The following is a 23534-nucleotide window of genomic DNA, read 5'->3' as shown; positions in this document are numbered from 1 at the left end:
ATTAAGGCTTTTATATCTTTTGTTAGATTTGCTTCTAGGCATCTTATTGCCTTTCTTGCTAACCTAAAAAGTATCTTTCCTCAATATAGAACTTTTCTGGCTTTGACCAGTTTATATAAATGTAATTAAATTTTTAATTGATTTTGTATCCAATTGTTAAACAAATCTCATATTAATTCTTATTATTTATCTGTGTATTTGTATGTGCGTGCATTCTGTGTACACAAATCACGTGCTAAGTATGTTTCTTAATGAAGACATTATGCCAAGTGAAATATGCTAGATAGAGAAAAACAAATACTGCATGGTATCATTTATGTGGAGAATCTTTTTGAAAAAAGCAGATCTAATAGAAACAGAATAGAATGGTGATGCCAAGGGTGTGGGGAAATAGGGAGATGCTTGTCAAAGGGTACAAACTCTGTTATAAGATGAATATGTTCTGAGGATCTAATATACAGCATGGTGACTATAGTTAATAATATTATATTCTATACTTGAAATTTGCTGAGAGTGGATCTTAAGAGTTCTCACTACACATGAGAAAAGAGTTAACTGTGTGAGGTGATGGATATGTTAATTAACTTGTTCTTGGTAATCATTTCACAGTGTGTATACATATTATATCATCATGTTATATATTTTAATATATACAATTTTATCAGTTTTCCTCAATAAAGCTGGAAGAAAAAGATACATATAAAACAAAAAAGTCCCTTCTAGTCCTAGTTAGCTAGGATGTTGTTGTTGTTGTTGCTCTTTTGATCTTCTCAATTTTATTTCTACTTCTCTTTCCTGCTTTCTATTTTCTTTGAGCTTAATCTGTTGTTCTTGTCCTGACTTTTAAAATTGATGCTTGACTCATTAATTTGAAATTTTTGCAGTCTTTATGTATATACCAGTTAGTTGAATCCCAAGTTTTGGTATCTAGTGTTGGGTTTTAAATATAATCCAATTCCCAATGAGTTCTTTGGCCAAGTGATTTAGTAGTGTTTAAAAATTTCCAAATATATATAATTTTTCTAGTTTTTTTTTTGTTATTTTGTTATTGATTTCTAATCCAATTATTTTGTGATTAGTGAATGTGGTATGTACTATGACACCAATCCTTCAGACACATTGAGAATATGTCTGTGTGTGTGTAACTACTCTATGTGAAAAATATTCTTTTATAATAGATGTGTATGTGTATTTAAGCAGGCTTGTTCACTGTGTTATTTAAATCTTCTATAGCTTTACAAACTTCTGTCTGTCTGATGTTTAAATTTCTGAGGCTCTATGGACTTTTTTAATGTTATCATGTAATTCCACTTATATTTTGCTTTATATGGTATGGGGTTGGTGTTATTAGGGTATATACATATGTTAGAATTGTTTTCCAGGTAAATAGGAAAAATTTATCCTTACATCGTCCTTCTCTTTATCTCTAAAAGTGCTATCTTTTGAGTCTTTTTTGTTTACTAGTAATATAGGCATACCAGTTTTCTTGTGGTTTATGTTTTGCTTTTCAAAATCTCTACTTTCAACCATTTGGTATTATGTTTTAGGTGTATCTTTTATAAGCAGCACATAGCTGGGATTCTTTAATCCATATCTATTTGGTTGCTGAAATATTTGGATTTGTTTCTATATAATTGGTTGTTTTTAAAAGTTCTTTTATTGCTTTCTTTTAGATTTTTCTTTTCATTTTGTTTCCTTTAGCTGTTTGGAAGTTTCACACTGATTTTCCATTCTTCTAGTAGTTACTTTTACACTTTGCCATTCCTAATTAATAAAATCTAAGATTAATAAGTGTGTACCCATCTTTTTTGGGCTACACAAGGATCTAAGGACATCTAATGACCATCATCCCCTTGCAATGTCAGTGCTGTTTTTTCCTCTATTGTCATTTCATCTTACTTTTCCCCATATGTATTTTTGCAGAGTTATGAAAATATTAGCCAACATATTTCTCGTCAGTTCTTATTACATTTCAAAGCTCCCATCTGGTATCATCTGCCTTCATTCTTAATTATATCTATGATTATTTTAGTTAGTTTGTGGTAAACTCTATTTTGAATTTTGTCTGAAATTTCATTGATTCACTTTTGTGTTTGGAGTATATAATTTTACTTTGATTTTTTTTTCCTTATCAGCATTTGGAAGATATTATTTCACACTGCCTTCATTTTACTTAGAAGTCAATCATTATTCTAATTGCTATCCACCTCTAAATGATCTATCCTTTCTTTCTTTCTTCCTGCTTTAAGATCTTGTCATTCTCTTTGATATTCTGTAGGTTCACTATATGTACCTTGGAATAAATTTCAATTTTCAGTTTATATTTTTTACTAGAGTTCAGGATCCATGTCTTTCAACAGTTTTGGTATCTTTTCAAATATTGTTGCTTCTTTATCTCTATTATCTTCTGGAAATTTAATTATGTGTGTGTTAGATCTTCTTACAATACCTTGGTGTATCTTACATGTTTTTCTTATTTCCCATATCTTTGTTTTTCTGTGCTTCAATTAGGGTGAATTCTTTGAAACTACTTCCCAGTTTACAAATTCTAATATTGTGTGTCTGATCTGTTAGTCATTTCATCAAGTAGTAATTTCAATAATTATTTATAGAAATTCCTTTAGATTTTTTTAAATGTACTCAGTTATTTTTAAAATTGAGTTTCTTACTACAAAGTCCTGTTTTAAATTTTAAGTTTTGATGGTATTAATACACATAGTTAGCATTCTGTAGAGATAGTTACTATAAGTGAAGTACTTGTGAGTGTTACTCTACTGTGTTTTTTCCCCCAAACTCTCATTAATGGTGCCTTTTTCCTTGTTTTTAACTTGGAACTGCTTTTTTTACTTAAAATTTTTTATATGGGAATTCTCTGAGGCCAGAGGTTGAAGATGTTTTCCCCTAGAGAAAGTTCTTGTTTGTTATTTCAGACATCAGGGAGTCTACCACACCTGTTAACACTTTAAATTAAATCCTTGGCTTGCTGCTTTTTTGGTGACACAGGAGTGTGAATTTAGACTGTGAATCCGTATGAGGTCCAGCTTGTGTTAGAGAGTCTCAGGAGAGTTTATTTATTTATTTGTTCTCAACACAGTGCCAAATTCACAACAGGCAGGTTTGCCTGTTTTTCCCTTTTTTTGTGGGGGAAGATGATTTCTTCTTCAATTTTATGGTTCTGTGTTTATGCATAGATTTCCTGTCCTCTGTGCTCTGAGTATCCTTTAAAAATGAATCTTAAGTTTTCCAGAATTTGGCAGAAACCCTCAGGATGAAAGCAACCTTTGGTGCTTGATCATCCACTACTTTCTGCTTTAACCATGTTTTTGGCTTCTCTGAAATTCTTTCCTTGTTTCAGTTTATTAGTACATTAAAATGTTTTCAGTATTTTATTAAAGTATTTCTTCTGTAGTGTTAGAGAGTAAAATCTCCCAAGAAGTGCTTATTTATTCCATTTCCTTTGGTTTATTCCTAAGTCTCTTATGTTCCTCCCTTCTTACTTTTTTTCTTACTGTTTGGCTATGGGACTTGAACACAGTTTTATTAATTTTACCTGGAAGGAATTTGAGATGTGCAAATTGTAGCCATTTCTCTTTACAGGATAACTGTAGTTTTTAACTTATTTAGTGTGAAATATCTAAACACAAGTGAAATTTACTTTGTGTTTTAACAGTTTTATTACTTATATACATTTGTGTTATTGACCAATTGGATTATTATTGTAAGATAAAGTCTTAAGTTTACTTTTATGAGGGAATCTATTATACTACCAAAAATAGTGCATGTAAAGAAATATTAACTACACTATGATGTTATTTGAATTCATTTCCATGGTAATTTATTTCCTATATTATTTAGTTCTGTATATTGTAAACATTTCTTTTTCTCTTGTGAAAACAGACTCAAAAAATTGTTTTAAGGCTCCTTCTGCCGTCATTTCTAAATCTTCAGTATTTACTTTAAATCTCAAACATAACCATTTCTACCTGTTATTCACTCAGTTCTCATCATATGCACATGATATATATATATATATATATATATATATATATATATATATATATAATTTAAAAGAAATAAATACGTCTTTTGTTATTTACAGCAGAGTTTTCTTCAATTTACAATTAGTTGAATTTTAGTCAAGTCATTAGACTTTACATTATTTGCAATTTTTTTATCCTTATTTTTTTCGACATGTGGTGCCATCTTTAATATGCCTGAACATTGGTTTACTAAAACAGTCTTATTTCAGTGACCACTCTCTTAATTTCAGTTAAGTCCTATAACTTTTTTCCTAGACTGGTTTGAATAAGTTCTTTAAAAAGACACTTTGTTGACTAGTTCTCTACATGTTGTTGTTGTTGTTGTTGTTGCTGTTCTGTTAATACACGAATATGTTAAGACCAAGGTATCTGGGTGGGAAGAGTCTAGAAAAGAGTCTAAAAGGACTTTAACTAGGATGGTGAACCTTTTATAGAATTATTCTGCCTTTCCAAATATTTCTGGATTCTTACTCATTTAGTAGTAGTCAGTATGAAATCACTGCATTGCTTCAGTTAAGAATCCATACAACTTGTATGCTTCTGGTGGGTTTTCAGAATCACATTGTTCTGTTGGCAGACAAAGTCTCCATACAGCTCTGTCAAAACTGACATTGTAGACTTCAGATGTGTACAGACATTTAGGATAAGACCTAAATGAATTCCAATAGCTTATAAGATTATGTGCTCCATCCACACAACTTTTCTAATTTTCTCTCTTAGCACTTTCCTTTTGGCTCACTAGGTATCAGTCATGCTGGCCTTCTTTTGGAATCTGAAAAGGCCAATGCCATTGCAACTTTAGGTCTTTTGAACTTTCTATCCTCTTTAAAATGTGTATGACTGGCTCCTTTTTTTGTTCAGGCCCTATCTTAAATGTTACCTCCCTAAGAGGCTCCTGATTCTCCATTTAAAGTTTTCTGCCATGATCTTTCATGTTTTTTGGTTTTGTTTTCTTTACAGAACCTATAAATGCTAGTAATTATCTTGTTCTCCTTGTTAAAATATAGTTTCCATTAGAGCTGGACATTTTCTGTCATATTAACTTTAACATCCCCAATACTTAAACATGTACATGGCACAGAGTAGGTGCTCTTATGTCAAATATATCAGTGCATGAGTCTACGTAATGAAATTCTCCTCAACATAATATTATTGTTCTTATAATAGTATGTAGCATTTTATAGTCTTAGTTTTCAAAGCATATTTACATACTTTGTTATTATCTTCAGTCATGTCGGAACCATTCTAATTATCATAAGTGTAATAAAGAAATTTTATATAAAAACAGCCTGATGATAGGATTGTCAAGATACCTTACACAAACATCATAATGAGAAATTTCATGTTCTAGTATAGTTTGCTTCATCCTTTACAAATACCTTTGCTGAGAATGGAAGTGATGTGTGAGGAAGCTGTTACCATGGTAAATTTAGATTTTCAGTAATGAAAGCAAAGTTCCTTTGTAAAAGTCAAACTAAATGTCACAGGTGATTTTCTAGTTGCAAGTTTTTTTATGTTTATTTTTCGAAAGTATTTTTTTTTTTCCTTCCTGCATGTGTAACATCTCTCAGTAGTACTTGTTTAGGTAGGGCAACATGTCTGGAATCTATTGGTCCTATACAAATACGTTTGCCACTTATGTCAGGTCCTGAAATGGAACATTTGAAATAATCCAAGAGTGTGGTAAAATTTCAGCACCACCAAAATTGACTTCAGAAACTTCATCTTCTATTTGTTCTTCTTTTTGTAAGAAGGGATAGATTAGTTAGCTTTTGCTGTGTAATAAACCACCCACAATATTAGTGGCTGAACACAACAGTCATTTATTTACTTGCAAAACTATGGGTTGGCCATTTGGGCAGGGCCCGGTGGGGCAATTCTCCAGGAGTCTCCTGACCTCACTTTTACCAGTGCAGTCAGCTAGGGGCAGGTTGGTACCCGATGGCCTCCTTCACACTGCTGGCTGGTGACTGCAGTGAAGGAAGCAGCTGCGTCTTGTGTCTGTAGTACCTAGCAGGCTAACCCAGGCTTCTTTACACAGTAGTAGCAAGATGGGTCAAGCTCCACTGTACAAGCACTTATCAAGTCTCTGCTTCTGTCATGTTTGCTGCAGTGAAGACCTGATACCAAGAGGTAGAGAATTACATTCCACCCTTTCCTGGAAGGAGCTGCAAAGTCACGCTGTAGAGGGGTGTACCTCTAGGAATGGAAGGAATTGGTGATTTGTGTGTGTGTGTGTGTGTGCGCGTGTGATTTACTAGGAAGAGTTCCTTCAAATCATCTTTTAAAATAAAAATATCACAGAGCAAAGAAATTTCAAAGTTTAATCACTGAATGTTTTTATAACTTTTTAATCTGAATTCCTGAAATAGTACTTTTCAGTGTGGATAAGTGTAAGAAACATATACCCATGGATATCCAAATGCCAGCATTCTTTCCCTATCCTGTTCTGATTCAGCGTACATAGGGTGAGACCCACAAATCACTCTCAGTTTTTTAACTTTCCAGTATATTGTGATGTAGGAGATATAGAAGGACTGCATTTTTCTGAAGACAGACTAGAAATAGTAAGCTTGCCAATGTCTGGACAAGACGTACGAGGCAATCTGTTGAAAGCTTGCATTTCTTTGAAATTCATATTTTATCTGAAAAAAACTGAATCACATAATACATGGTTTTCTTTAACCTCTAACTAAACTCAAGTTAAGCTCCGGTAGGTTAAATTTGTGTTTGCCCTTGTGATAATTTTCTTTCATGTAAATAAACTTAAATAATTTGAAAATATATTATAGATGTGCAATGTGTTGTTATAATTGATAACAAACCTTCTGTGAAGTCAACTCTTACATGGAGCATTTGTCTAAAAAAGTTCTTTCTTATTGATTTTGAACATTGTGGATTTAAGAAAAGGGAGTAGCTGAAATAGTGAAGTAGCAAATTAGATATTTTTTCCAAGTGACATATGTGCTATTTCTCAATAATAAATTAAGAAAAATTATATTTAAGTTCTAACTCTTTCACCAATTATATTATTGATGTGACAGTAATTGGAGAAATATTTTAATAGAACACTTTGTTTTGGTAGTAATTTTATATTTACCTTGTAAATTTGACTTACATCTACTTAAATAGAGGCGAACCATATGCTAGGCAGATAATCTACCACTTTTTAATCCAACACCATGAGAACTAACAGTTTTACCACAGAGCAAACCACTAGATGTATGTATGGTTAGAAAATACCAAGAGACAAATTTATGTATAAAAACACGTGTTTTTGAATAATGTTATCAAAGTGTCTGGGATATAGTACGTTGAGTTTAGCCCCTTGTGTCTATATCTGCTTGTTTGGTTATCGAGTTGAGACTCTGGATTTATGCTTAATAAACTCCCAGGGGGAAGCAGCTCTCTTCCTTCCACCTTCCTGTAGAAAATCACAAGAAGACTTCTGGAGAAAGGTTCTGCCTCGGGAGACTGGCTAATTAAACAGTTTTATTATCATCTAATAAAAATTCTCAGTATGCTGTTTGCCATTTCATTTTCTAAAAGCGTTAAGAAAAATTGAAATATTATTTGTTCTAGCTTATGTCCTGTGAAGATAATATCAGTCTGTCATATGTCCCTTGATGACTCATATGCTTGGATGCCAGGTAGAAATCCTGATGAATTCTTTCATAATCTGGATGTCAAGTCAGTGTCTACTTTATTTCCCTGATTGTAAATTTTTGCTTCCAGAATAAGTGGGGGATCTCTTTCTTTCTCCCTGGTGTTTTATCTTCTAAACAGCCTCAGAGCTGCATTTTTAATTTTTATATACATATGGCCAATGTGCTTCCTTCCAGGAAAATCATGTTAAGATGCGAATGAAGAAAGTCATTATTAAGCACATTTCTTATTTGTTAGTTAGGAAGTAATTCAAAGTCCAAGTAAGAAATGTTGATCTTCCTTTTTTAAGTAAAATTCTCTCATTGTGATATTTTTTTAAAAGATGTTTAATAAGTAAGATTTAAAATTTTACACTTAAATGTTTTTGAATAAGTTTATTTATAATATAAAGCAATGTAACTGCTAAGACTTCAAGTACTTATTTACTCATTCATTCATTTATTCATTCATCTACCTCTTTGTTAAAAACCTATTACGTGGTAGGTAGTAGTGAGGCTGTGATGACTAACAAGAAATTCTGAAATGAAGACATTTCCATTTACATCACCGCATGTGCCACTCTACATGTAAGAGTTTATTCAGAACATTAAAACATTTTCATAATGTTTATTCTCATGTTTTTTAATTTCTCTGAAAAATTTTCAAAATCCTATGTAAAATGAAGTTCCATTAATTGCTATTTAAAGTTTCAAAAGTTTCCTGAACAATTTAAATGGTAGGTAAATTTTTTTAATGGTTTTCTTTCTTTTAAAATGGAGTCCCTTTGACTTCTTTTTCCCCAAGGAATTATGTTATTTTTAATGTTATCCCGTGAAAAATTCAGTGACCTTAAAAGTGTAGTTCATGGAAATTATTCAGGCCTCAGTGATACCTTCAGGGGGATGCTGCTGTCTTACTGATGTCAGAGATTAGAGCTTTTGCAACATTGCAACATTAGAGCTTCAACAACATTGACTTGAAACTCTTGCTTCACAGGTTTGCCAAGACACACAGGACTACTGCCAAAAGGCCAGGTTATCCACAGGTATCTGAACACCTGAATAATAAATCGTGGCCTCTAACCATGCTACAAAGAAAGAATAGCAAGTTTTCCCAAATGAACAATGGCTAACACCGACACCTGCATTTTATGATTAAAAGTCATAAACGAAGACTGTTTTCTCTTAAATGTTAACATGGTCCTTAGAATGAATTACATAACACAGATGAAAATCTGTTTCTGTGTCTTTTCTCACAGTGGATGTGCCTGATGGTCACATATCAGTGATAATAATGTTCAGTTATCAGTGACATTCAGTTAACAGTAACAGGGATTTTGCAGCTGGTGAGTCTCCATCTAGCATGGCCCTATACTGTGGAAATCAGCTGTTTTCTGATAGGTTTATTTGCATTTGAGCAGCCCTGTGAGCATGACCCAAATTTAGATTAAAGAAAAGAAAACCTTTAATGATCATTGAAACCAACTGAAATGTCAGTAAACTTAGAGAAATCCAATTATGATGCAAATGTGAAGTTATCCCCACAACAAAATAAACAAAGCATCTGAACTTTTCTAAAGTCCATTCCAGTTCTAAAATTACATTAGACTAAGATTGGAACTTGACTTTCTGAATTAAATTGAAAGAGAAAGATAGCAGAATTAGTTATCACTCTGGTAGTGATTTGTTTTTCTTGATCAGCTGAATTCAGTGCCCATAATTCTGATAGTTTTATATGGCCTAAATGCTTTTCCAAATTTGTACAGATTCAGTTGCCTCATTCTCAAAAATGTTTCTGGCTGTAGATAAATCAGTTTTGCATGTGGGTTAACATACGTAGGAAATCACGGTTACAGTGTTCGGTGCGTGTGTGTGTCTGTGTGTGCGTATGTATGTACACATATCTCATAATTTAGTGTCATTTAGAGTGATTTCTTGTACTGTATATGACTTATTCCTTGACATTTGATGTGAGCTATATAAGAGAAGAGAAAAAAAGTTAATCCAAAGGGTATCTAATTTTTTATGATCATCTCATATTTTCTTAGTGTTTCTGCCTTCTTTATTTATTTTTTCAACTTTCTAATCCATTCCAACTAATGCAGTGAAACAATTAATTACTTTTAATGGGAAGCCTCTTTTTTTTTTTTTTTATTATTCAAGGGCATTTAGTTAGCTATATCAGTCTTAAATATCTTGCCACTCTCCATCTGGGCACTGCTCCAGGATTGTAAGCCACTAAATATAATGAGCACTGAAGATTAAATGCTAGTTCACAGTGTCCCTAAAAGTGACCAAATCTCATATTGCACATCAAAAATGAGTAACTTAAAATTTTCTTTGTAAAAGTATGTGAACTTCTCTCAGACTTTAGAAGTTTAAATGAATGATTCTATACTTTTATGTGTTATTTTGAAAATTAAACCTCTCTCCCTCTGACTCGCTCCATAGCACCCCCTACACACACATGTAAAGGCTGTCACAAAAATAAGTTAGTTTAAAATTCCTTTCTTTAAAATAAAAATAATTACATAGTTTCCTCCAACACAGCCATGTAGGCATCTGAGGTTCTGTTTCTTTCCTCTATTTAATAAATATTTATCCAGCTGCCACAATACGATGTTGGATAAATAGTGGGAAATAAAGCAATATGGTACTGGCCTTCAGCAAACTTAATGTCTGTTGCAGGAGACATACATGTCAACAAATAAATATCAAATTATAAATGAAAGGGAATAACGAGGCACTGTAAGGAAGAATAAAAGAAGGAATGGTTTCGCATTGACTGGTCATGTAAGACAGCTCTGAGGAAGTGAATATGAAAGTAAGGACAAGAAATCTGCCTTGCAGAGTGTGCTGTGCAGTGTGCTGTAAACTGGTGGGAGAGGGGGGTCTGCCTATTTCCATGAGCTGAAAGAAGGCCAGCAATCAATGGAATGAGCGCTGGCAGATAAGACTTAAGAGAAAAGTAGCTTTCAGAGAGGCTTGGATTTTATTCTAAGTGCCGTAGTGAGCTATTGCAAGATTTTAGCCTCGCCAATTTTAGTGGAAATTAAGCTGTACAGTTCCCTTTTATTTCCTGGAAAATCTTTCTTTATCCTTTTTTCTGGTGGGGGAGGTAATTTATTCATTTTATTTATTTATTTTTAGAGGAAGTATGGGGGATTGAACCCAGGACCTTGTGCACGCTAAGCATGTGCTGTATGTTTTGAGCTATACATCCCCCCCACCTTTTCCTGGAAAATCTTTACTTAAAACTTTATGAAGCATTTTAGAAATCTGGGCATTCATTTTTTATGATTAGCTTTGGTATGAAAGACTAGTCATTCTAGAACCAGTGAGTAGGTGGGTTTCCCATCATTCTGAAAGAGGAAGTTGTCTTTTGCATGCTGGAATGCCCGTTTGGCTAGCTGCAGTAAGACACTAGTTCTGTCCTCATTCCTACTTAACTAGAAATGATGTTTTCACTGGTCCTATAGGATAAATTATCTTGATGATGTAAATCTTGCTTTTGCTTTGAGCATTTGTTTGGTAAAAACTTATGGTGAGATAGTGTTTTTGAGAGAATAATAATTCTAAAATCCAGAAGGGCTCTAGAGATCATAAAACATTTATTTATTTAAGTACTGTCTATTGCAACAGTGTCCAGTAGAAGTTTCTGTGATGATGGAAATGTTCTGTATCTGTCCTGTTCAGTCCAGGAACTGGTTCTCACATGTGGCTTATTGAATATATAAAATTTGGTGAAAGAGACTGAAGAATTGAATTAATAATTTTATTTAATTTTAATTAATTTAAAATTCAAAAGCTTCATGTGAACAACTCAAATCCATTATGTACTTAGTATGGGTTCTCAGTTGGGGCAGGCCAGTGAGAAATACACAGAATCTACTCTCCAAGGATGCACAGACTTACAAATACAAAGATGTACATGTATCTAGAATATAAGACAGAAAGTGAGAAGCACATGAGAATTTTGGGTTTCAGAAGAGGGATTGATGCTTTTTGGTGAGAAACTAAGGAGCAATGGTGGAAGGGATAGCAGTGGTCCTAGGCTTTGAAGGATGGGCAAGGTTGTTAACATACGAAGTTGGAATGAAGGTCATTAAGAGCAAAGGAACCAAGAGGAAAGGAGAAAAAAAGAGTCAACATTAAAGACATGGAAATAATAATGATAATGATGATGATGATGATGATGATGATGATGATGATGATAGCAGCTAGTGTCTATCAAGTGCTTACTATGAGACATTTTTCTGGGAGCTTTACATGTATCAATTAATTACTTCTCTCAATAGCTTTCTAAGTTTAAATGCCATCATTTAATCTCAATTATTATTATCTTCAATCTACAGATAAGGAAACTGGGCTGACAAGGTCAAACACATTTCCCTAGGTCAAGTGGTACTGACAAAGCCAAGATTTGAACTCAGGAAATCTGAGAATCGAGCACAAGGTGCTCCTGATGGAAGCTTGGAGATCAGGTAATAATTAAAGGGATAGGATATGCATAGAGCAGGCAGGCAGATGGGTTCCTCATGAGAAACTCTACATAGAGAGGGTGGCAGCAGGATGAGAAAATAGTAATGGACTTCCCAGGCTGAGGTCAAGGAGAGAACGAAGAAGGGATGTGTACTGGAAGACAGGGTAGGAGGGCGTGTCATGGAGGAGATGTGATCAGCGTACTCTTAAGGACCCCTGGAAGTTGAGAGCTCTTTGACTTGGCTCTGATGACTTCTCTTCAGCCTAAGCCTTTCGATAGACATTTTATCTGGGGGGGAGAGTGGGTCTGTCACCTTTTTGGTTTCTTATTTGCCTCCTCTTCTTTTTGACTGTTCCCTTTCAAAGATGAATTATATTATAGCTTAACTGTTGAGTTACTAAAGTTTAATCAAATGTCTCTGGATGTTCAGAGCTGTGGTCGCTACTAGCTAGAAATAATTAACTGCATGGTTGGTGCTTTGTGTAACATCTTCATACACACTGTGTTACAGTTCATTTTTGTAGTGTCCGTCCAAATGGTGATTTCATTGTTAACTTCTTCTGAACCCACAATTGGTTTCTGTTACAAGCACTCCTAAATGACATCATAATTTTATATTTGATTATGGATGAGCACAAAAGTGTCACATTGTTCCCACCAGCAATAGCTTTGATAGTAGGAACATTTCAGCCTCCCAAAGGACCTGCCTGTGAGAGTCTTCTTCATTAATGAAATCAAGTCACCTGCTACAAAGACAAAACTGTATTTAAGCAGAAAGAACTTTTGATAAAATTCAGTGTTCATTTATGACAAAAACTCTCCAGAAAGGAGCATGGGGGGAACATACCTTAACATAATAGAGACCATATATGGCAAACCCACAGCTAACATCACACTCAATGATGGGAAGCTGAAGCATTCCCTCTAAGACAAGGATGCCCACTCACACCACTTTTATTTAACATAGTTTTGAAAGTCCTAGGCACAGAAATCAGAGAAGAAAAAGAAACAAAAGGAATCCAAATTGGAAAGGAAGAAGTAAGACTGCCACTGTTTGCAGATGACATGATACTATACATAGGAAATCCTAAGGACGCCACCAGAAAACTCCTAGAGCACAGTAATGAATTTGGTGAAGTTATAGGATGCAAAGTTAATATACAGAAACCTGTTGCATTTCTATACACTAACAGTGAATTGTCAGAGAAATTAAGGAAGCGATCCCATTTACCATCTCATCAAAAAGAATAAGCCTACTCAGGGAGACAAAAGACCAGTACTCTGTAAACTATAAGACACTGATGAAAGAAATGGATTTAAAATTTTTTATTTGTAAATACAGCTAATCTACAATTTGTTCTTATGGAAAAACCTAATTAGTACCTACAATTGAGGAGGTATTTCTGGAGACCATACCAGCTGGTAGCCTAGATGGGACAGATGGCCTAACGCTCTTTAATGGAGGGAAGATAGTGTGTTGGTTTGGAGAGATCTGAATAAGAGACTTCATGAACTCTTGTTTTTCAGTTAAATTTCATTTAAAATAATATTTTCATAAGCAGCACTTTCATGAGGATGGAGACTAGCTTTATAAACATCACTTGCAGCCAGCTTTTATCAAATGATGAAAACGATAAAATAGCCGTTTTTTCTATCTCAATGCATACTGTAGCATACTTGTAGCTGTCTGTCTACGTATCCTCAGAAAATGATTGAGCTATGTTTGTTAAGGCTAGCCGTCAGGTGTTTGTTTGTTTGTGTGTTTGTTTTAACCATATTTGAAAGCTCTGAATGTTCTATCACTTAAAGAACTGTTAGAGCTTTCCTGATGTTTACTGACGATGGCACTGGTGATGATGGTGCTGGTAGTGGCAATGATTTCAGTAACAGTGACGTGTCAGTTTATACCATTACAAAGGGTTTTACGTTTGTTAACATATTTATTCCTGACAACTAGCCTTATTGTTTTCCCCATTTTACATTTTTATCATCACTTAACATTGCATGTTTTATTCTCAAAAATCCTTTACTCTCTCCATTTTTACAGATAAGGAGATTGAGGCATCAATACATAAAACAACTTTCCCAAGATCATATAGCTAGTTAGTGCTTGAGACTAGAGTCAATTAGCAGATGGTTCTAGACTCTACACTCTTAACCCATTGTACACTGTGACTATAGGGTTTCTTATGAATGATTAAGTGAATTAATCACATGTATAATTTGTATAATGCTTTATAGTTTACCTAGTACATTTGCTTATATTATCCGACTCCCTGAAACTCTATAGAGTTAGTGAAAAATGGATTTAAGAAAGACTACATGACGGCCAAAGTTTGCACAAGTCACTTTGGTAGAGCTGGAATTCACTCCCTAGTTTTATGGAAACAAGTTCCATGTCAATTTTAAGAGTCTCTGGATATTTAATAGTTTGCTGGGGCAGAACATTGTATCCTGTGGGACTGAACATTGAGGCAGTCACTAAGGGCAGCATATGCCTGGAGGAGACATTACATGTGCTCTTAGTTTGAAGGTGGTGATAGGATTTATGAAGTTTAGATAAATGGTGCCTCAGTTTCCACCTCTCCTTGGAGCTACATCAACCTGAAAAGGCCCCTCTTTATTCTTTTGCTCTTCTTCGGTTTCAGTCAGCTCCGTTAATGCCTGGAGAATATATTAGATTTTACTAAACTTTTTGGTTAGATTTCTGCTTAAGTATCCTTTAGATTAAGGATCCATGGCATTTCATAGAGTCTTAGACTGGAAAAGGTTAGAGTAGGAAGATGTGAATTATAAATCTATGATTCCCTTGAAAACCTGGCTTATTTTCTCTGAGCCTTGCTTTTCTCACCTGTAAAGATGAAATAAATATACTGACGGAGAAGAATTTTCTGGCTATTATGTGAAATGTGTATAAAGCATATAGCACTAGGTCTGGCATATGAGAGGCGCTCAATACATTTGGAAATTATTTTTAGTATTATATTTCATTCAATGGTGACTCAGATCTAGGATGTGAATGATTCTACCTTTATACAGAAACCAGCAAAAGTGATCCGTGAAAGTGTTTCAGGGCGCATTTCCATCTCTGCATTGATTGTTCATAAAGTGAAGGATAAATTAAGTGTCTGAAGGGGGCATTCCCTCCTTGAATTATACTTTACCGCATTTAATTCATTATAGCATATGCGTATGCTCTAGTGGTAATTTTTACATGTTGGAAATGTAGCTCTTATTTATTTTAAAGGGTTTTCATATGCAACGAAAATTATATATTTGTGTTAGTCTACTTGTTTCTCTCCTTAGTACTCTCTATTTATTTATTATTGGTTATCATTGGTGCCAAATCATAAGAGAACTTAACTGGATATGTGTCCTTGAATTGCTATACTTGTGTTAAGTTTCACAGTTTGTGACTGCTGGGCAGATTTCTTGAAAGTGTTTCTCTAGGTGATGCTATGGGCTGAAAATCTTTGTGTCCCTCCAAAATTCGTATGTTGGAACTCGAACCTCCAACGTGAAGGTATTTGGAGATGGGGCCTTTGGGAGGTAATTAGGTCTTGAGGGTGGAGTCTTCATGATAGGCTCAGTGACTTTATAAGAAGAGACTTGAGAGAGTTTGCCTCCTCTTTCTGCTTTTCTCCAGGGGCCTTACTCAAGTGGGCAAGGGTGGAAGGTACTCAGTTCTTCAACATTACGTAAGAGCCTGAGATCTTTCTATGATCTGGTGGTTAATTTTCCATCACAAGATATGATGTTAGCACAAAATTGGGTTTGTATTGATTTTAAGCAAATAAAGAAGTTGAATTTTTTTTTGCAGTTTGTATTTGTGGGCTGAGATGAATTTTCTCCAAGTACAGTGTTTATGTAAACAACTCTTACAGGATCTTGGTATTTAATCCCAAGTCTAACCTGTTGACAGCTGGTAGCTCGTGATATTGTCTTATAGTGTTGTTTAATTTTTCATTATTTGTCTTGTTTTCTGAGCGGATATAAGTCCCTTGAGTACAGGGACCTTGTATTATTTCTTTGCATTCTCTACAGTATCTGGGATATCACTTCAGATATCTGTTCTTAATTCCCACCATTATATCTTTTTCGGGAGAGTATTATAAAAAAAGTCAGTATTCATTATTGATACAATGGTTATTTTCCTGGACTCTTAGAAGACTGATCAGTTAACATTACTCATCTTGAGGGGAAAAATTAAGAAACAAGAGAGTGGGGTAATCTAAAAGTCGATTTCTCTTTCTCTGGAACTAGATGCATAGATGCATTCTTTTTTTTCCTTAGAAAAAGGCAAAGGAATAAGAATGATTTTGAATCTGTTAAAGCTGCATAACATCTATGCTAAGCATAGCTACCAAGAAGGCCCCAGTTTTGTCATTATGAATATACCAATTTTGGGGGGTAGATAGCATGTGGCTATTTATTTTGTTGAGCCAAACAGTGTACATTTTATTCAGCATATCATCGCTTACAAGTGCTTAAGATTAATTTAATTCATGATTACTTAACTGAAAAGTTGATATAACTCTTATCAAACACTAAGAGCATTTGTGGACATTAAGAATTTCTGACCAGTTGCCACCATTAATTGCCTTTTTGTCTCGTTTACAACCAGGACAGGGGCTCCCCCTGAGGCCTTGATTATGTCAGTTGAGACACATTCCACAGCAATATCAGGACATCTCTAAATGTGCCTATTTAAAATTCCTCCAAGCATCGTGCTTATCATATCCTTATCTGGCCATGTCACAGACTCCTGGGTCACATCGTATGTACTACTTTTATTCAGTCTTAGGTGAAGGAAAAGGGGAAAAACAGACCCCAAGGTCGTTTTAGGTCTTCTTCCTGCAGCTTTCCTTTTGGAATCTAGTGTTCTAGTCAAGTAGCTTCCATCCCCACATGAGCCAAAGGCCCAGTGAATCCTGCCCACTTCTCCAGGGTTTTGCTGTGGGTGTGACTGCACAAGTCCTAAAGCAGGATCACAAGAGGGAAGGTTTTATTGAAAACTCCTGGAGAGCATCGTCTTATCCATCTCATTCATTCGTTTAGAAGCTTTCTTTAAAACATGAGCTGTGGTTTCATTAAAGTCTAAAAAAGTTTCCTTCACTATTCCATCCAGTCCCTTACGGAGTACCACGGACATACCCCATGGTGAGTCATCGGTAGGACGATTCACGCAGTAATCAGGTGCTGGGTTTCACTCTTAACCATCTTTCTCTAACTTCGGAGACCGAGGCAGCTTATCTGTGCAGGATTAAATGGCATGTTGGAACTTAGGTTTTTAAAGTATTATAAATCTGAAATGTGTTGCTGTTCATTAAAGGAATCCCCAATTCTCTTATTCTGTATTCTGTGTTACTTTTGTCTGCGTATTTTTGAGCCAGAGGGCTAAGGTTAGGCATGTGATAAATATCCTTCTCTGACTAATAGAAGTGGCACTAATACTTCTTCGTCCCTGTTCCCCTGCCCTGCCTCATGTGGCAAAAGCAAAACGGGAATGGAATGTGTTGCGGCTACAAAAATGTATTTAAATGCCCACAGTTGATATTGGAGGATGGAGGAATCTTCACTTCCCTTCCCCGTTTGCCATGATCATAACTTTCTGAATGTGTTGTACTCAAGGATTTCTTGTTGCTCGGTGTTTGAAGTATAATGGAGTTTATGATTTCCTCTCTTTTGGGAAGACACGGGCCTAACTATTGGCCTATCATCTTTATAGCTCAAACTCTGTTAGGTGAACCCATATCCAGGGTTTATTCTGGACCTATTGGTTCATTGAGGAAACAGAGTTCTTAAAATCTTTGAGCTTTGAAGCCTAGCATTTTGTGTCAGGAATTCTCTTAGTTTCTTTTGGGAGTAGCTCTTCCCTTGAGAAATTCTGGCAGAGCTTTTGTGGTCCCTTTGTTCTTCTAGGGTAGAGTGCAAGACAGGTCATCCCCAAATTTTGGGCAGAACCACCCCGGAAATTACAGATTTAGAGCTAATGGAACTATATTCATGAGAGAGACATGAAAGAGAATAGACTAGAGAGGGAATTCCAAAATTCGAATATTTTCATTAAAATGGACCTGAAAGATTTTTTAAGACTAGCCATTCATCTCATATTTTAGCTGTCTTATGACCTGGGGAAGATGAGTGATGAAGGCAAGTCCTGTTCCATGCTGGGGCGCGACAACATCAAAACTATACCTGAGATTCTGAAACCACTGATTACCATTCATTCTACTCCGTGTTGTATATGTGCCAGAATTCTAGGTGGGAGAATTTTCATTGTGACTAAATTACAATTTTTATTTTACCAAAAATTCTGGACAATCATATGCAATCTAAACCTGTCTTCCAGGGCAATATAATGTTTTATCCTTCCAGTTTTATTCCTAAATTTTATGTAAAGTTCTGCATGCAGATAACTTAGTTACAGAAACAGTGCTGAACCAAGACTCCAATCTGCCATCGTTGTCCTTGATTGAAGATACCCCTGGAGCCAGTGTTTATTTCAGTGAGCAGCAGTTCATGGATGCAACTTGTTGTGTGTATAATGAGGATTAGAAAAGTCAGAAAGTTTGTCTCATTAAGTGGACCACTGAATAATGGAGAATTTAATACCAGTTGGCCAGTGGAGGAACACTGGTGCATATATAGTAATGATATGAGCTATTATTTAATGTTCTCATCAACCTGGAGCCATGGTTTCTTAGCATGATTTCTGGGAATCTCCTCTGTATTGCTAGAAAGAATAAGATGTTGATGAATTAATTAGTAATCATCCAGCTGTGCTAATTATATAAGAGATCTTAATGTGATTTATTGATGTGCATGGAAAGCTGCCCTGGAAAGAACAGCTCCTCTCATGGACTCCCATTTCAGGTGGCCAGGTATCTGGTAACACACAAGGTGTCAGGTGAGTGTAAATGTCATGGAGATGTGTAGGTTGTCTGTTTCAGGACAAACACTGGTCTTTTCATATCTATAGTTTCCTATTCCTCTCTGTTAAATAAAAAGCCGTAGCCCAGTGTATTTTATACCTCTCATGTGTTCTTCCTTTCAGTTTCAAATTCTGATTTTTAAAAAATAATTAGTTGTTTAATGTCTAAATCATCATGAACTTCTAGAAAGAAAGTACTATTGTGCATTTATTCACAGCTGTGTCCTCAGTGCTGAATAGGGTACCTGAGATGACAGGCGGTCCGTACATATTTATCAAATGAATATAACTCAGATAAACATTAATTGATCATCTTCATCATTTGCATGTATTTTAAAGAGATTCTTCTACGTAAAAGCAGTTGGTGCTGGCTCTGGGGACACATTTTAAGTACAATTTCCTCACTTTTCTGTACTTCTGAGCATGTAAGTAACATTAATATAATAACTACATACCATTATTGAAACTTTCAGAGAAATACAAAATTGTTACTGGCAAACTGAAAGAACACAGAATTTTTTTTAGGGGAATAGTGAAGGAAGTACCATGTGAGACGCTATACTGTACTGAATAAAATTGAAAAAGCTCCACTTAGCACCCTGATGTTTCACGATGCAGTATCGGTATTTTGTTTTGCCACCCCGACTTTTGTGGGGTCCTGCCTAAGAAAATATCCACCTACAGCCTCTGTTGTAGCTTCATTTGAGAAAGAGGCCAAAGTGTAAGACTTTGGTAACATTTAGGCATAAGAAGAACAGGGCAAAATTCTTTTCTGCTATGCTTTTTCCTGGCCAACTTGGTCTCTTACTTCCTCTTCTGTATGTCAGAAGAAAACTAAGGTACAGCTTGATATATCTGGCACAAAAGAAGAACTCGCTGGAGGAAAAACAGCCCCATTAATAACCTACCTTCTCAACACATTCATTTCTTCATGCTTAATTCTTAGTACTGAAGCTGCCAGTTATGGAGGGCTTAGTAATTGCCATGCCCTGCATCATGTCCTTTATATGTACTGAGCATAAGCTCAAAACATCGTAGGAAGTGGTGATTTCACTGTTATTTTATAGGTGAATATTAAAGACTGTGAGTTGTCAGCTCAGCTAGGAAGTTCTAGAGCTGGGATTTCAAGCCCAGGGCCTATGGACACCAAGTCCACTGTCTTGGTGGCTGGGGTGGAGTTTGCTTGCTAACCATTCAGGGCTTGGGATCCAGTGTGGCAGGAAGGAGGAGTTTTTCTGCTTCCCATATTCCTCAAAAAACCTCCCTAAAGGGGGAAGCTTTGTGGTGGCAGATAGTAGAGAGAAGTTCTGGATGAAAGGTGTTTTTTAAAGGGTGACACTATACTTTTGCTCAGGCCCCCCATGGCGCCGGCAGGATGGGCAAGTGTTGCTGTCTTCGTACTGCCGGGAAGCTCCGCAGCCACCGGCGAGACCAGAAGTGGAGTGATAAACGGTGCAAGGAAGCCAATTTGGGCACAGCCCTGAAGGCCAACCCTTTCGGAGGCGCTTCTCATGCAAAGGGAATTGTGCTCGAAAAAGTAGGGGTTGAAGCCAAACAGCCAAATTCTGCCATCAGGAAGTGTGTCAGGGTTCAGCTAATCAAGAATGGCAAAAAAAAATCACAGCCTTTCAACCCAATGATGGTTGTTTGAATTTTACTGAGGAAAGTGATAAAGTTCTGGTTGCTGGATTTGGTCACAAAGGTCACGCTGTTGGTGACATTCCTGGAGTCCACCTTAAGGTGGTCAAAGTAGCCAGTGTCTCTCCTTTGGCTTTTATACAAAGGCAGGAAGGAAAGACCAAGACCCTAAGTTTTGATAGTGAAAGCACAAGAGTAATAAATTTTCCATACGCCAAAAAAGAAAAAAAAGAGTGACACTACAGGGAAAAGGGTGAAAAACTTTGGACCCAAGTTAGGTAAACCACAAATCTAGAGTTCCATCAACTTTTGTTTTTTTAACAGCTTTATTGAGCTATAATTTACATACCAGAAAATCCACCCATTGTTAAGTATATATTATTCAAACAGTTTGAGTACTGTAACCATTAAGACACGTGAAAGTCCAGAAGGCCTTGGCCTCTGCTCCTTCCTCTGCCCACCGTACCGCTGTGGGAGGGTCCTCAAAGTGAGATTTTCCTCTCTACCAGAGATTAAGGCCCGTGAAACAATATTTTAAATTTGTGCCTCTTGTCTTCTCCATTAAATTGTATTCCTTCCTCTTTATTCAGGTGAAAATTCTAAATGTGTTCTTAGGTTTCTGCAGTTCAGTTTTCAGTTTATTGCTTACTTGTGTATGGAATGGAGTTCGAATGGGCAAGAATGAAATGATATGTTTAAGAAAGTAAGTGCTCTATAGTTCAATTATTAAAAAAAGAAATTTGAAGTTTTAATCTTGAAAAAAATGTAACATAAAATAATAAAGTCACTTTTAATATTTGTGATAAAAAAAAGTAAGTGCTACTGTGGTAGAGATAATAAAGTCTTTATCAAGTCACAAAATTCTATTATTTAGCTTCTTTTCCTATAAAACCTGGGTGCTTTTACATATGTTGTCATAAGGATATGAAAATAAATTTTGAAAGTCTTTAGAGTCATAGGGTTTTAAAGTGGCAGGAGGCTAAAGTTATCCTCTTGTCTGTTTTTGGCCAGTGAAATATTATTCCCCAAAATGTGAGACTATTGAAGTTCAGAAAGCCTGAATTTATTCATTTATTTTTTCAGCACTTACTTGTTGAGCAACTTCTACATCCAAACCACAGTGTCAGTTATTAGAATTAAAAAAAAAAAAAAAAAACAGAAAACAAAATAACCCCACTCCTGTCGGCTGAGCTAGTCTGGCTGTAACAACAAGTTGATGACGTTTACCCGTTGAGCATGCAGCCCCAATTTCGCAAAGTACCTACATCACACAGAGTCACTGTGTGATCATGATGGAGTGAGTCAAAAACAAGACCACTGCATGATCATGTCTGATGACAAAATAAAATAGCACAACCCAAAGCACAAAAATGGCCAAGCATGCCTGTCTCCCAGCTAATGGGGCACTGGTGTTTCTTTACCAGTTACAGCTTTAACTTCCAAATTGCCACTCTTGCCTCCTAAATAAAAACAGTTCGCATATCCAGCCATCGAATTGCCCTTACTTTCTAACAGCACCCAATCCAGAGCAAAATCACCTTTTCTCGACTCTTCCACAGATCACCCAACACAAACCCAAATTTTATAACGAGCTGCGCATCTCACCCTCTCCTGGGACGCCCACACCCAGGGTTCCACATGGTCGCTGTCTCTTTCCCTGCAGTGAGCCACTCAGTCTGACTTTGCCAGACACTGATCTATCCCTCGGGGTCGTTGGCTGGGGGTGGGTGGGCACTGGCATCAGTGCTGGAGGTAAAACAGGTGTTGTCTCAGCTCATACGGAGTTTTCATTCTTGTCAGTGAGACAGACGTTAATAGCAGTTTGCTAATTAGTGGATAGTTGCCGATGAAATTGATGCTTTGCAGAAAGGAATTTGGCTGGATGTGCAGCAGGGGTCTGGAAGCTTCACTGAGGAAATGTCCCTTGAGCTGAGAGGTGAGAAGGATAATAAGGGGCAGGTGTGAAGGGTCCCAGGCAAGAACTTGAGACCTGGGCGAAGACTAGTAGGAACAAATGGCCTGGAGGAGTCGGCGGGGCGCGCTTAGAGATTCTGTGTTGAGTATTTAGGCCTTTCTTCCAAAGAAAACCATTGAAGGGTCTTGAGGAGGATAATGATGTTAGTGATTGTGCAAACATTTTTGGATGTTGTCTGAAGAAGACATTGGAGAGAATTCACAGTGGATGCAGGGAAGCTGGTTAGGAGGCTTCTTCAAGTAAGAAATAAAGAAAGTGTGGCTTATGACAGAGGAGGTAAAGGTGGAGAGATGTAGACTTGTTTTGGATGAACTTTCTTGTTAAACGAAGTAGCACTGGGTCATGGGTCCGGAGCAGGGTGCTGTGAGGGAGAGGGAGGTATTCTGGCCTGGGCAACTAAAGAGATGGTGCGGTGTCTGTTATTGACTTGATGAATGCTGCATTTATTGACTTTACTAATGTCATAAACTGCTAAATATCACAGCTACATCTCACATCCTCTGCATTCTGGAGCAGGTCTTTCTTCCTTTTACTTTCAACCCTTCTTTGTATTATAAAATGAAATCAAGGGGAAGACGTGGAGCTAGGAGAATTTCCAAACAGATTCGTGGATTGGAGTGCAGCAAACAGAGATGCTGTCTTGAAATATAGCATCATGTTGTGATAATCAATCACGTTTAAAGCTTTTTTTAAAATTTTAATTCTAAGATCAGTCATTTAAAATCTAACTCTCTCAGATTCCCCTGAACAGGAATGGGTTATTATTCTGGAAGTAGAGGTGAGGATGGAAGTCGGAGAGAGGAGATGAGGTTGAGGAAAT

General features: G+C 36.1%; 1 pseudogene; it reads left to right on the top strand.

Moving 5' to 3' along the window:
- The first annotated feature begins 20228 nt into the window (after positions 1-20228).
- Positions 20229-20911, top strand: LOC102518009 (annotated as a pseudogene).
- The last annotated feature ends 2623 nt before the right edge of the window (positions 20912-23534 follow it).

The sequence above is a fragment of the Camelus ferus genome, chromosome 2 (assembly GCF_009834535.1).
Source record: "Camelus ferus isolate YT-003-E chromosome 2, BCGSAC_Cfer_1.0, whole genome shotgun sequence".
In the NCBI taxonomy this organism is placed as follows: Eukaryota; Metazoa; Chordata; class Mammalia; order Artiodactyla; family Camelidae; genus Camelus; species Camelus ferus.
This window is presented reverse-complemented; position numbering and strand designations above follow the sequence as displayed.